Source organism: Blastomyces dermatitidis (genome assembly GCF_000003525.1).
Source record: "Blastomyces dermatitidis ER-3 genomic scaffold supercont1.2, whole genome shotgun sequence".
NCBI classification, from domain to species: domain Eukaryota; kingdom Fungi; phylum Ascomycota; class Eurotiomycetes; order Onygenales; family Ajellomycetaceae; genus Blastomyces; species Blastomyces dermatitidis.
Window position 1 is genome coordinate 475,826 of NW_025544775.1, and position 15,967 is coordinate 491,792.

The window sequence follows — 15,967 nt, forward strand, 5'->3', positions numbered from 1 at the left end:
TCACATTTGGTCCCATTTGGTCTGGTCCCATACATTTCTTGGCGTGAATCCCGCTGGGACTAATCATTAAATAAACATGCAAAGTGACTATATATCAGATCTCAAAATGAAACCATGACTTGAAAAAAATGAGAAAGTGGTCCCATTTGGTCCCATTTAGTCCCATTCTTGGCATAAAGTTACTATTTTTAGACATTTTAAGGTTTTTTTTAGACTATTTTTAATTTTTTAAAAAGTAACGCTTTTTGATAACACTCAAATGAGATTTAAAGTCATTTAAAGCAATAAAAATAATTTAAATTGAGAAGTGAAAATCATGGTCCCATTTGAAAAATGTGACAAGAGTAGACAGTAAGTCCCACTGAGACAGTATGGAACTACTATCTAATGTTAGAACCGTGTAATGGAATCTGTCGAATTGACAATGAGACTATCAAAAATTCTGGTCCTGGTCCCAGACACGGTCACACGGTCAGTCTAATTGTAATAAACCTTTCTACATTGAGATAGATGCATCTGAATAAGCTATCAGAGATACTCTTCTACAGATAAGTAAGAACAGCAAGCTGCATCTGATAGCATACAATGATAGAAAACTATCAGACACTGAGCTCAATTACTCAGTACATGAAAAGAAATTACTAGTAATTAAGTACACACTGATATTGTGAGATAGATATATTGATAACAGACATATAACAACAGTAATCACAGATCACAAAAGTCTCATCTATCTATAATTAATGATAAAATCTTTCAAACACTTAGCATGTTGAATCTCAGAGTTTTAAGTGTATAATCTTCATATCAAATACTGAAAGAGATCAGATGCTGTGATATCTGATGTAATCAGTCACAGACCTGATTTCATGAGTGAGAGTTCTGTGAATCAGATATAAGAAATATTCATATTAAATATACTGAGAAGATGTAAGGAATCAGAATGAGTGAACATTATAATCTCTCACTTGAAGAATGATAAGATATCAGATGATAAGTGTTTTACAAAAGTAGTAGAAGAGATGCTTCTAAACTTTAAGCTGAGAAAATTAAAAAACAATGTTATGCTTTATCATGATCTAGAATATATAGAAGCTCTCTATCTAGAATCTTCATTTCAACACAACTTAATAACTCATATACATAAGAAATTCAGTCACTTAGAAAGTTCTGAACTCATAAGTGTACTTAAATCAAGAGTATACTGATCAAGCATGACTGAGAACATTCAGATGTATGCTTACAAGTGCCTGAATTATCAGGTTATGAAAGAATCTAAGAAAGGATTAGAATGTGAGAAAGTATAACATCAGATGAAGTATATAATACAACTGTTCAAACAATGAGAAATGAATCTTATAGACATATTACTGCAAACATCAAATGAAAATTGATGAATAATCACTGCTATTGATTATGCTACTGACTGATCAGTTGTGAAAGCAGTTTCAGAGATGATAGAGAAGATAATGATAAAGTTTCTATATAATGAGATCTATATCAACTATGAAATGCTGTATGAGATTCTAACTGATAACAGTGTGAATCTCATAGAAGAAGTAGTGAGGCATTTCATAAGTTAGTTATAGATAAGATATTGTAGAACAACACTATATCATCTACAGATAAATGAAAAGATGAAACACTTGAATAAAATCTTAAGTAATATGCTGATAAAATATCTAGTGAGTAAGCCTATGAGATTATGAGATGAATATCTCAGTCAGATGCTATTAATTATATGAATTCAGCAGTATACAGTCTTCAAGTATTTATTATTCTATCTATTGTATGAATTGTATCTGTGCATTCTGAAGAATGCTTCAGAAAAGATGAGAGAGAAAACAGCAGTTACAGATACAGCAGTAGCAGTTATGAACACAACAGTTATGAACATGAAATCAAGATTGAAAGAGATCAGTCATGTATGTATAAAAGTTAATAAGTTACTTCTGAACTGAGCAATTCAATTGAAAAGAATATGAGACTCACTAGTTAAGAAATCAAGTCTCAAGATAAGAATGTGAGTTCTTATACATAATAAGAGTTCTGAGAAGTTCTAATCTAGATGATTTGAGTCATATAAAATACTCAAATCACATTTTCTGAGAATATATGTATTAAAAGAATCAGAGAGACAGGTCTTACATAACTTAATAAATGATTCATAACTTATGAAAGCAAAGATACAAGATCTGAGTGAATTATAATTATTCACAGTGTGATTCAAAGGTTGCTTAAGCTAGTGTACGATTACAGGCGTACGCTGGCTTCTTATATATTGTAATATTGTACGCTAATTTAATTAGCGGCCGCTATGGCCCCTTTACACTCATACATGTACGCTAGTAGTTCGGAAGCGGCTGTGTACACTAGTAGTTCAGAAGCGGCCGTGTACACTAGTAGTTCGGAAGTGGCTGCATTATTATCCGACGGTCGTATGTTCTTCCAAATCACATCCTCTCTCACCAGATTCGGTCACGCTCATGTGACCATGTTATACACTCTAGCTTCATGCAGATTAGCTCATCACTAGTGTTTCATGATTGTGTGATCTATTTCTGATTCAGCTAGTGTTCTGTATACACTCTCACAAAGAAACTTTCACTATATTACACTACTTATTCACTAACTTTTTTCATTCTTCAATTATTATCTTCATCATTGTCATCATTAAATATCATCATCTTATTCAAGATTTCTATTTCTTCTTCTATTCAACTCTTTTCATCTGTTTCTCTATTATATTATACATGTTTCTGACAATGACTCTCTGTTCTTATAACAAGTATTATTGTAGTACTCATACTGAGCAGTTCATTAGCAGTAAGTGTAATATGTTGTGAAATGTGATCAGAACTTGTTTATCTTCTAACAATCATTAGAATATATTATTATAAATGACACATCTTCTTCATCTTCTTATACATCTCTGACTATTTTCTTCAGTGAGTTTCTGATCATGTTTTCTGACATGATTTTATATAAATGCAGATGCTGATATGTTTGTTTTTATTCATATAGAATCTTCATGCATTGACAGATTCATATCTGCTGATGATAGTGAACTCAGTGTTGAATCATTGATTGAGAACTTGAAAAATGTGATAATAGAGAAATTGTCTGTGTCATGTGTAGCTGAGTCTCTTACATCTTTTCCTACTCTCTCTGTTTCTTTCTCTGCTGCTTCTTCTTAATCTTCTATATCTGTCTCTATGCCTGGTTTCTCTTCTGCTATCTCTGTTTCTGTGACTCTCACTTCTGCTACTTCTAGTTTTATCATCTCTGCATTTGTTATCAGCTCTTCTCATTTCAAGAAGATGTTGTATAGACTTAATAAATTATATCTTTCAGTGTGTATACTCTCACTCTTCTTACTGACTCTCAGAATAATTTATTATATGAAGACTGTGTATAACATAACTATCTGAAGCTTGATCACAGACACTGATTATTATGTTTATTTTAAATATTTATAATAAGATAATTGTTTATTCATATCAGAGAATTATCTCTTTCTTTAACAGTGTTAAGATTATAAGTCTTTTTCTTTTTCATCTTTTCTTTCTGACACTGACTTTTCTATTCTTAGGAAAAATTGTTATGAGTTTCACTGTGTATGAAGTTGTGATATTCACAGATATTAAGAAGCTTTTCACAACTGTAAAGTTCAATATTACAGAGACATCTGCTCTGATAAATTTCCTTAAAATGATAGATTTATATCAGTCTATTCTCTGATGTCTGTTGTCTGACTTTGTGATACAGATGAAAGATATCTATGTTTTCAGAAATGAGAATGCAAATATTATACTCTTTTACACCTGCAGATGTGAGGCTTGTATGCCTTGTCTAAGATGTCATTGTGAGAATGAGCTGTTCATATACTGTGTTCTGCTTCCTGCATTTCTCTGTGTCTCTCTCTCTCTTTCTGAGAAGTCTTGTGTGTGTTATAATTATGTGTACAATTCTAAGGTCAGCAGGTGTTTATTTGATAATTATTATCTCTGTTTTTATAATTTTGTATACTAACAATAGTTCTTAGTTACTCTGATGTCAGAGATTATTTTAATCAAAGATGATAATACTACTGAGACTATCTTCTTCTACTCTCAAGCTTCTCTCATTACTTCTTCTTTCTTTTCTGCAGGAAAGATTATACACACACTGAGTTATAAGTATTCAGCTCTGAATGACTTCTGTTGTTTATTCAGTTCTGTGCCTTTCTCTTCTATTTCTTCTGTCTTTATTCTCTCTACTCTGACTTCTGATTCTGTGAGTCTCACACTCTTCTTCAATTTCTCTATGTGTACGCGTGCGCATTTCTATATTGACATTTCAGTCAATCTTGCAATAAATAACATTAATGTTGTATGCAGAGCAGTAGAGGAATTGAAGACATGTGTGATGTTATTATGAGAGCAGCTTGCAGCTCTTAAATCCCTTGTAAATCTCAAGTTTTGAGATTTTCTTTGTTTTTGATGTTTTTCAGATGATGTGGCGTTGAAAATAGATTAATATGTAGTGTATGAAAATGAATGAAGTGTGTATGATAACATTTGTCTTTTGCAGCTGATTCTTACAGTTGATGATCAATTTATCATCTCTTTTCTTACACTTTTTCTTTATCTACTAGTTACTACTCTTACACAATCTCTATATAATACAGTGTTCAGTGACTAGGTTCAGCAGCTTTCATCTTTTATAATTCTGTCTTATATATTATACTGTCTCTCTTTGTCTGCTTAGATCACTACAGTGAATGACTTATTGAAACTAATCTCACCTGATCTCTGAGTGTTCTTAGAGATTGAGATGACTTAATCTCATGCATTTGTGAATGTTTCAGATAGTTTGTTCTCTGTGATCTTTGCAATTGAACTGATGTAAACAGTTAAATTCAACTCTGAATTTCTTTTTCTTCTGTGATCTGACTCATGTGTAAGTCTGTCACTTTGAGACCACTCTTTACTATGTTATGTCTGCTATCTGTGATATGTTATTATACAATCAGCTACAGTTTCATCACTTATTAAAGTATGATATTTGCCTGATTTCTTCATTTCTTTTCATTCTTTTCTTATAATTGTGAAAAGATTGAAATAAGTGAGATCATCTGATTCATAAGCATCTATGATTTCTCTTACTTTATGAGACTTTTCAATTATAAGTCTCTTCTTTTTCAATACTGATGATAGTGCTGTGAATGATTATAATCTGCTCAGATCTTATATCTTTACTTTCATAAGTTATGAATTATTGATTAAGTTGTGTAAGATCTGTCTCTCTGATTCTTTCAATGTGTATATTCTCAGAGAATGTGATTTGAGTATTTTATATGACTCAAATCATCTAAATTGAAACTTCTCAGAACTCTCATTGTGTACAAGAACTCATATTCTTATCTTGAGACTTGATTTCTTAACTAGTGAGTCTTGTATTCTTTTCAATTGAATTGCTTGATTCAGAAGTAACTTGTTAGCTTTTGCGTGTGTATGGCTGATCTCTTTCAATCTTAGTTCTGTGTCTGTGACTGTTGTGTCTGCAACTGCTGTTTCCTCCTTCACCTTTTCCAAAGCATTCTCCGGGATGCGCGGATGCAATTCATACAACAGGTAGAATGATGAATGCTTGAAGACTGCATGCTGTTGAATCTGTGTGGCTAATAGTGCCTGCCTGAGATATTCATCTCATAGTCTCATAGACTTGCTTACTAGATATTTCATCAGCATGTTGCTCAAGATTTCATTCAAGTGTTTCATCTTTCTGTTTATCTGTGAATGATATGATGTTATTCTATAATATCTTGTCTGTAACTGACTCATGAAATGCCTCACTGCTTCTCTCATGAGATTCACATTATTATCAGTTAGAATCTCATACAGCATTTTATAGTTGACATAGATCTTATCATGTAGAAACTTCATCATCATCTTCTCTGTTGTCTCTGAAACTGCTTTTGTGACTGGTCAGCCAGTAGTGTAATTAATAGCAGTGATTATTCATTGATTTCTATTTGACATTCGCGGCAATATGTCTATGAGATTCATTTCTCATTGTTTGAATAATTGTATTGTACACTTCATCTAGTGTTGCACTTTCTCATATTCTAATCCTTTCTTAGATTCTTTTGCAATCTGATAATTCAGACACTTGTGAGTATATATCTGAATGTTCTCAGCCATGCTTGATCAGTACACTCTTGATTTGAGTACACTCATGAGTTCAGAACTTTCTAAGTGACTGAATTCTTTGTGCATGTGAGTCATCAAGTCACATTGAAATGAAGATTCTAGATAGAGAGCTTCTGCATATTCTAGATCATAGTAAAGCACAATGTTATTTTCCTTTCTCAATTTCTTCAGCTTGAAGTTCAGAAGCATCTCTTCTACTACTCTTATGAGATACTTATTATCTGACATCTTATCATTCTTCAAGTGAGAGATCATGATGTTCACTCATTCTGATTCCTTGCATTCTCTCAGCATGTTTAACATGAATGTTCCTTGTGTCTGATTCACAGAACTCTTATTCATGAAATCAGATCTGTAACTGATTATATCAGACATCACTGTGTCTGATCTCTTTCAGTATTTGATATGAAGATTATATGCTTAGAACTTCAAGATTCAATGTGCTAAGTGTTTGAAAGGTTTTGTCATTGATTGTAGATAGATGAGGCTTTTATAATCTGTGATCACTGTTGTTGTATATCTGTTGTCAATATATCTATCTCATAACACTAGTGTGTGCTTGATTGCTAGCAATTTCTTTTCATGCACTGAATAATTGAGCTCAGTGTCTGATAGTTTTCTATTATTGTATATTATCAGATGCAGCTTGCTGTTCTTGTCTATCTATAGAAGAGTGTCTCTGATAGCTCATTCAGATATGTCTGTCTTAATATAGAAAGATTTATCATGATCTGATTGAATAAGTACTGAGAATGTTATTACATATTCTCTCAGTGTGAGAAAAGCCTCTTCACACACAGTATTTCAGATAATTGAATAAAACTTCTTCTTTCACAGATTTGCATCTATTTCTCTTAAGAGATCTGAGAGTGATGCAGATATTTATATGAAATCCTTGATAAACCTGCAGTAGTATGAGATCAACTCAAGAAACTGTTGTACATGATGTATATTTCTCAGTCATGACTAATTTACTATGACATTCAATTTCTTCAGAATGAGGTGTATACAGTTATCATTCACTATATATCTTATAAACTTCAACTCTTTCATTTCAAACACACACTTGATTGATTTGATATAGAGCTTATACTCTGTCAGAGTTGTAAGCATTTTATCAAGATACTTCAGATATTTGTTGTATAAGTTTGAAAAGACTAGAATGTCATCAAGATATATGAGGCATGAGGTTTCATTCTATTTATAAAGAATTATATTCATCATTATTTGAAAGATGATGAGTGCATTTATCAGACTGAATGACATTGCTAGAAATTTGAACTTTCTTCATTGCATATTAAATGCAGTTTGTGAGACTGACAGTTTATCTATACAGATCTGTCAGTATTCTGAGAGAAGATCAATCTTTGATAGATATCAGGCATTTTCAATCATATTCAACTGTTATTGAATTCATGACAGTGAATATTCATTCTTGATTGTAAGCTTGTTGAGTGCTTAATAATTGATACACATTCATCACTCTTCACTCATCTTTTTCATGAATAGAACTGGAAAGCCTCATACACTTGATGAGAATTATATGAGATCATATTCTAGAAGGTCTGTGATCTGACACTTCTGTTCTTCAAGATGTGTTTGTGACAGAGAGTACACATTCTGATTAACTGGTTTTACATTCTCTGTGTCAATCTCATGTATGAATTCTTGTTTCAGTGACAATTCTGGTGAAAGATCTGTTTAGAAGATCTTTTCATACTTCTTCAGAAGCTTCTTCATACACTTGTTCTTCTGTATATTCTTTATCTTGGTTTTCTTCACTTCTGAGTTCTGTATGACATACAGAATGCTTTCAGATGAGGTCTTATGAATCATTCTCTTTGCTTATTAATGTATAAGCAGATTTAATCCTTCTATATCAGAGATGTGAAATGTTCTTCTCATATCAGTTAGTAGGATTGTATGAACCATTTTCTTCCTATCAGTCAACTGTATATGACATGTACATCATTGAATCTGCAGATTGAATCTTTGAAATTAATTAAGTCTGAGAATAAGGTTGTATTTCACATTCTGCAGCTCTCATGCTCAAATATAGCAAGATCATTCTCTGAAGTGCAAGGGAACTCTTACTCTTGCAGATGATATCAAATATCAGTTATTAGATAATCTTATATATCAGAAATTCTTCACTCAGCAGACTTCTTTCAATCTTCAGATTATATAATTATTAATATATTGTGTAGAAGCTTCTATATCTGTTAACACTTTTACAGCCATCTCTCAATTCTTATTCAAGTGTCTCTTATATATTAACATTTCAGGTCTTAAGACATTGAGATGAGTGTTCACTTTCTCATCTGCACTTCAGTCAGAAGCCTGCTTTCTCTTTGTATTCATAGAATTCAGAGAATCATCTAACACAGACATCTCTTTCACTTTGAAGACTTTTTATAGAATATCAGTGAGTGTCTCTGAGCTCACTGATTCTGTTAGTTTTTTAACTATGCACACTGAGTGCAATCTTTTGTATCATGATTTTAACATTCACAGTTGAAACAAGCTTGATGCTTATGATATCAAGATTTTCATCTAGAGGATTTCTTTTTCAGAGAATTCAGTGCTTTAGCAATGATATTCAGATCTAGATTCATTGTATTCAGATGTGTAACTTATGTTATAAAAGTCTGATTACTTATTCTTTACTGAGATATACTTGATTGCAGTATTTTCTGTTGCAATTAACTTACTTATTCTTATATAATAAGAATGTTGTATGCTTTCTTCACTGTGTCTGACTGTGAGATTAAGCATTTTCATTTCACTCTTAACTCAGATGTAAGATTATAAATGAAGATCTGTAAATAAAAAGATGTTAGAAGCTCTTCATTCAATGTGAGATAGTGTAAACTGAAGTGTGTGAAGTATAATGTAAGATTACTTACTTATCTACACTTAGTGAAGTATTTATAATACTTATCTCATATATTCACTTTCTCAAAGTTGTGCAAGATTCATTTGAAAAACTCATTTCATATTTATGAAAATGAATATTACTCTGAGTCTGTGAGATTTATCTTTTTATCAGTTATTTATAATGACTTTACTTTTTTATGTAGAAATACAGCAGATTTTAAGACTTATTAAAATTCTGTTAACTGTCTGTCTGTGAGTTCACATTCAATCTGATAATATAATTACATCTGACTTAGTCAGCTGATTGCAGCATTATTTTTTTAGTTATCATTGAAGCTTGATAGCTCTGACAGATCTCTCAGCTTGATATATTTCATACTTGAATTCTTATTCTGCACAGTGATCTTCAATGATGTGTATACTTCTGAAGAGATTATGAATAATTATGATGAGATCTTCAGATTCAGTGTAGTTATCTATCTATGTAAATATTCAATCTTCTACTGCAGGTCTAAGATCTGGTTTTCTCTATTCTTATTAATAATGACAATTGTGTCAGTGAAGCTCTTCATAGTGAATGCTTGATTCACAGTGAATATCAATTATTATTTAACTTCTGTCTCAGTCTGTCACTGTGTACACAAGGTCTTGATCTCATTTAGAATTCTTATATATGTACAGAGCTTTGATTTCAGTTCAGTGATTTCAGCTGCTTTTCTTACTGCTTTGAGTAAACTCTCTGAGAGATTCTACATATCTTTCAGTTCAGATAGCAGAAAAGAGTGTTATTCATATCAGCTAGAAGAGGTATTCATTTCAGTGATTTCTCATTAATTGTACAATGTCTATCATTATATCACTGTATTGTTATATCACTGTTATTATTGTATAACTTCAGTGATAATCACTCTCTTCTTTTTATTCTTCTTTTGAGTAGGAAGTGAACTTCTTTGAATCTGGTTTATTACTCTCATTCTCTTTCTCACATCTTATCTGTTTGCATATGTGGTATTCATCTGAATGTGAAGTTTTTTCTCAACAAGTGAAGTAGTATCAATCAGATGCTCTTCTACTCACTACTCTTTATACACTATCTTTTGAGATGTTCTAGAACCACACTGATATGATAACTATGAATTGCTTTGTAGATGAAATTATCACACTCTGAAGGAGTCTGCACTTCTCACCAGTTTTTAGACATGCTATCAGATGTGATTCAAAGGTTGCTTAAGCCAGCATACAATTACAGGCATACACTGGCTTCTTATATATTGTAATATTGTACACTAATTTAATTAGCAGCCGCTATGGCCTCTTTACACTTGTACGCGTACGCTAGTAGTTCGGAAGCGGCCGCGTTATTATCCGACGGTCGTATGTTCTTCCGAACCACAACAGCACTATCATCAGTATTGAAAAAGAAGAAGCTTACAATTAAAAAGTCTCATAAGATAAGAGAAATCATAGACACTTATAAATCAGATAATCTCACTTATTCTGATCTTTTTATAATTATAAGAAAAGAATGAAAAGTAATGAAGAAATCAGATAAATACTACACTTTAATAAGTGATAAGACTGTAGCTGATCATATAATAATACACTGTAGACAGTGAATATAACATAGTAAAGAGTGATCTCAAAGTAGCAGACTTGCACATGAGTCAGATTACAGAAGAAAAAGAAATTCAGAGTTGAATTCAACTGTTTATATCAGTTTAATTGCAGAGATCACAGAGAACAAACTATCTGAAATATTCACAGATATGTGAGATCAAGTTATCTTAATCTCTGAGAATGCTCAGAGATCAGATGAGATTAGTTTCAATAAGTCATTCACTATAGTAGTCTGAGTGAGTGAAGAGAGACAGTATAATACATGAGATAGAATTATAAAAGATGAAAGCTGCTGAATCTAGTTACTGAACACTGTATTATATAGAGATTGTATAAGAGTAATGACTAGTAGATAAAGAAAAAATATAAGAAAAGAAATAATGAATTGATTATTAACTGTAAGAATCAGTTATAAAAGACAAATATTATTATACACATCTCATTCATTTTCATATATCACATGTTTAATCTATTTTCAATGTCACATCATCTGAAAAACACTAAAAATAAAGAAAATCTCAAAACTTAAGATTCATAAGGAATTTGAGAGCTGTAAGTTACTCTTATAATAATACTATACATATCTCTGATTTCTCTATCACTCAGTATATAACATTAATGTTATTTATTACAAGATTGACTGAAATGCTAATATAGAAATGCACATACATATATGTAGAGAAATTGAAGAAGAGTATAAAATCTGCAGAATTAGAAGTCAGAGCAGAGAAGACAGAGATGAAAGAAATAGAAGAAGAAGAAGACACAGAACTGAATGAATAATAACAGAAGTTACTCAGAGTTAAATACTTATAACTCAGTGTGCACACAATCTTCTCTGCAGAAGAGAAAGAGAAAGTAACAGAAGAAGCTTAAGAGTGAAAGAAGATAGTCACAGCAGTATTATTATCTTTGATTAGAATGATCTCTGACACTGAAGCAACTAAGAATTATTATTAGTGTATGAAAATTGTAAAATCAGAGATGAGAATAGTTATCAAATGAACATCTGCTGATCTTAGAGTTGTATGCATAATTACAACACATACAAGACTTCTCAGAAAGAGAGAGAGAGACACAGAGAAATGCAGAAAGTAGAATACAGTGTGTGAACAGCTCATTCTCATAATAATATTTCAGATAAAATGTACAAGTCTTACACTTATAAGTGTAAAAAAGTATAACATCTGTGTTTCTGTTTCTGAAAATATGAATATCTTTTGTCTGTATTACAAAGTCAGATAACAGACATCAGAGAATAGACTGATATAAATCTATTATCTTAAAGAAATTCATCAGAGTAGATATCTCTGTAATATTGAACTTTACAGTTGTAAAAAGCTTCTTAATATCTGTGAATATTATAACTTCATACACAGTAAAACTCATAATGATTTTCTCTAAGAACAGGAAAATCAGTGTCAGAAAGAAAAGATGAAAAAGAAAAAGACTTATAATCTTAATACTGTTAAAGAGAAGAGTGATTCTTCAGTATAAATGAACAATTATTTTATCATGAATATTTAAAATGAATATAATAATCAGCATCTGTGACTGAGCTTTAAATAGTTGTATTGTACACAGTCTTTATATAATAAATTATTCTGAGAGTTGATAAGAAGAGCAGAAGTGTATATACTGAGAAATGTGATTTATTAAGTCTATACAATATCTTCTTAAAACAGGGAGAGCTGATAATGAAAGCAGAGATGATAAAACCAGAAGTAGTAGAAGTAGAGATCACGGGAACAGAGATAGAGAGAGTGAGAGAATCAGATACAGAGACAAGTGTAGAAGATTGAGAGAGAGCAGTAGAAAAAGAAGTAGTAGAAGAGGTAGAGAGAGACACAGAAGATCTGATCACACATAATATAAACAATTTCTTTATAATCATGTTCTTCAAGTTCTCAATCAATGATTCAACATTGAGTTCACTATCATTGACAGATGCAGATCTGTTAACATGTAAAGATTCTATATAAATAAAAACAAAGATATCAGCATCTGTATTCACATAAAATCATGTCAGAAAACATGATCAGAAACCTGCTGAGAAGGAAACAGTCAAGAGTGTATAAGAAGATGAAGAAGATATGTCATTCATAATAATATATTCTGATAATTATTAGAAGATAAACAAGTTCTGATCATATTTCACAATATATTACACTTACTGCTAATAAACTATCTGATATCATATATAAGTACTACAATAACACTTATTATGAGAACAGAGAGTCATTGCCAGAAATATGTATAATGTGATAGATGAATAGATAGAAAGAGTTGAATAGAAGAAGAAGTAGAAATCTGAGATAATGATAATATTCAATAATGATAATAATGAAGAAGATGATTGAAGAATGAGAAAAGTTAGTGAATAAGTAATGTATTATAGTGAAAGTTTCTTTGTAAGAGTGTATATGAAATACTAGTCAAATCAGAGATAGATCACATAATTGTGAAACACTAGTAGTAAGCTAATTCACATGAAGCTAGAATGTACAACATGATCATATGAGCGTGACTGAATCTGATAAGAGAGAATGTGATTTGAAAGAACATATAACTATTGAATAATAATACAGCCACTTCTGAACTAGCTTATGAGTGTAAAGAGAGAGGTCATAGCAGCCACTAATTAATTTAGTGTACAATATTACAATATATAAGAAGCCGGTGTACGCCTGTAATCATACACTGACTTAAGCAATCTTTAAATCACATTTATTCAGCTTCTTTATAAATATTATTATTCAGATCTTGTTTCAGAACTCTGTTTCTACAGATCTCAATTTATATTATAATTTTATAAAGTACTGTGAGTAGTCTTTATCAGATTTCTTATCTCTTTTTCTAATATTAATGATCACAGCTTAGATGTTCTCTATTCAGCTCATAGAGTCTCTTAACTTATTCTCTAGATAAATCTTAAGAATAGATTAATAGAATCTCTTATAATCATTCTCTAGATAATTCAGCCAGTTCTTGACTTCAGTATAGTAGAGATCTGTTATTGTATAGATAACAGCTTCTTTATCTTTCATATCACATAGTTAGACTTATATGTTAATTTCAAATATAAACTTATAAAAGCTTTTATAGATTATAATTCAGTAGTTAATCTTAAGTGATTACAGCTTAAGAAAGTTTCTTTTCAGTTTATAGATATCTCTGAAGATTATGTCTAGAGACTCAGTTCAAGAGTATTTACAAACAGTAAGTATTTCTTATAGAAAAATAGCTTGATTCTGTAAGAGATACTCAAGAATATTCTTCACTGAGATTGATTTATTCATCAGTTTGAATAGTTTCACTGTCACAGATATAGAGAATAATGTCTTATAAGTAATTAATAAGTTCTCTGAGACTTCTTTTATAGAGATTATTTATAATTCAGATAACTGCTTCTGAGTATCTGCATTAGAGTTTACAGAGATTAAAGTATACAAGTTTCTAGTTTTTTCAGTTATAAAAGACAGTTACTAACTGACAGAGCTTGAAATATAAGAATAAGTACTTATAGATGATTATTCAAGTATTTGTAGCTTGATATAATATATACTGTTAACTACTAGAAGTATTTATAATAGAAAGATAAAATATAGAAGTTAAATATATAATAGTATTCAAGCTGAGTTATGAATAGTATTTATGAACTTCAGTCTATATAGTTATATATAGTCAAGAGCTGCTAACTCTATTAATTATATAAGAGATAGAAATAGAGATAAAGAATCTGTGAGAAGCGGGATTTCTTACACTTTACTACAGATTTTCTTAAACAATTCAGCTTCTAATCTATATTAAAGAACTGAGCTGTATTCAAATATATACTCTGATATCTACAGAGTTTAATTAATAAAGATATAATCTATTACAGAGATATTAATATTAAATCTATAATATATATAAATATTAATTGAGCTGATAGAGATTTAGAATTCTATTTAATCACTGATTATATTATCTATATAATAGATAGTCTTATTGTATAACAGAGCTGTCAGCAAACTGAGATCTTTAAATTATTAATAAAGACTGAATATATTGCATTTTTCAAGACTATATATAAGCTTATTATTATTATTATTATTATTCTTTCATTATACTTATATGCAAGCGGAGCTTATGATAAGTCCTTGTGTGATGTTAAATACAGGTTAAGTGTTGATTATACAGAAGGAAATACAGGTGTTGAGATCATGCCAAGATAACAAGAACATAGAAAAATACAAAGAAGTGACAATTAGATACATGTGATAATAACTTCCCAGCCCAGGAACATAGAGCAATTCATTGAAGTGATTTGTACACCTCTGTATTTATTAGAAACCTGAGGTGCTTGAGTTCCGGATTTAATGTATTCTCTGCGGGTTTCGAACCCACGCGCCTTGATTTCCCACGCCAAGGTGCTACCAGGTGGCTGCATTAACCATTCAGTCACCAGGGCTATATAAGCTTATCTATCTCTGTGAGTTTTTAGAAGATACTGAATTCATTTTATTCTATCTTAATAATTTGAATACTGATAATTATTTTATTCTTATCATAGTTAATAATCTCACTTATACAATTCATACTGATAATAAGTTTATTATAGAGCTATTTTCTTCTGAAGTAATTTCACACTGCTTAAAGTATATAGAGATTTATTTTCACATTCTTCAGAATCTTATCTGTAAGAATAAAATATTTATTTAATATATTTCATCTGCTAAGAATGCAGTGAATGAGCTTACTAAATCACTTAAAACATTGAAATATACATGTTGAAAGAAGAATATTAAGATGAAGAGATAGAGAAATAAAAAATAATAAATCTTATAACTGATTTTTTATTACTATATATTTTTCAGTCATTTTTTATATCTGTACTTTATTTAAAGATGAATTTTATATGTAGTATTATATATAGTTACTCTGATAAGTAAGAGTGTTAGATTATATAATCTGACTTACTAATTCTTTCATTATATAACTTCTTACAAGCTAGTAATCTTTTAATTAAGTAAGCTTTATATCTTTCACAGAATAGATATAAAGAATTTATAAGAAGCAGAATTTCTTATATAAATATAATATTTTATTTTACTTTACTGTATTTTATTATTTATTTTATTCTATATTTTAATTAATTTTATCTATATTGTTATAATTTAAGACTTTATTATAGTATAAATCTTAATATTTATAAATTACATCTTAAAAAGTTCAAATAAAGAAGAACTTTTAAGATATTAATATTTGAAGTGAATCAGGTTGTTAAGTGGTGAATT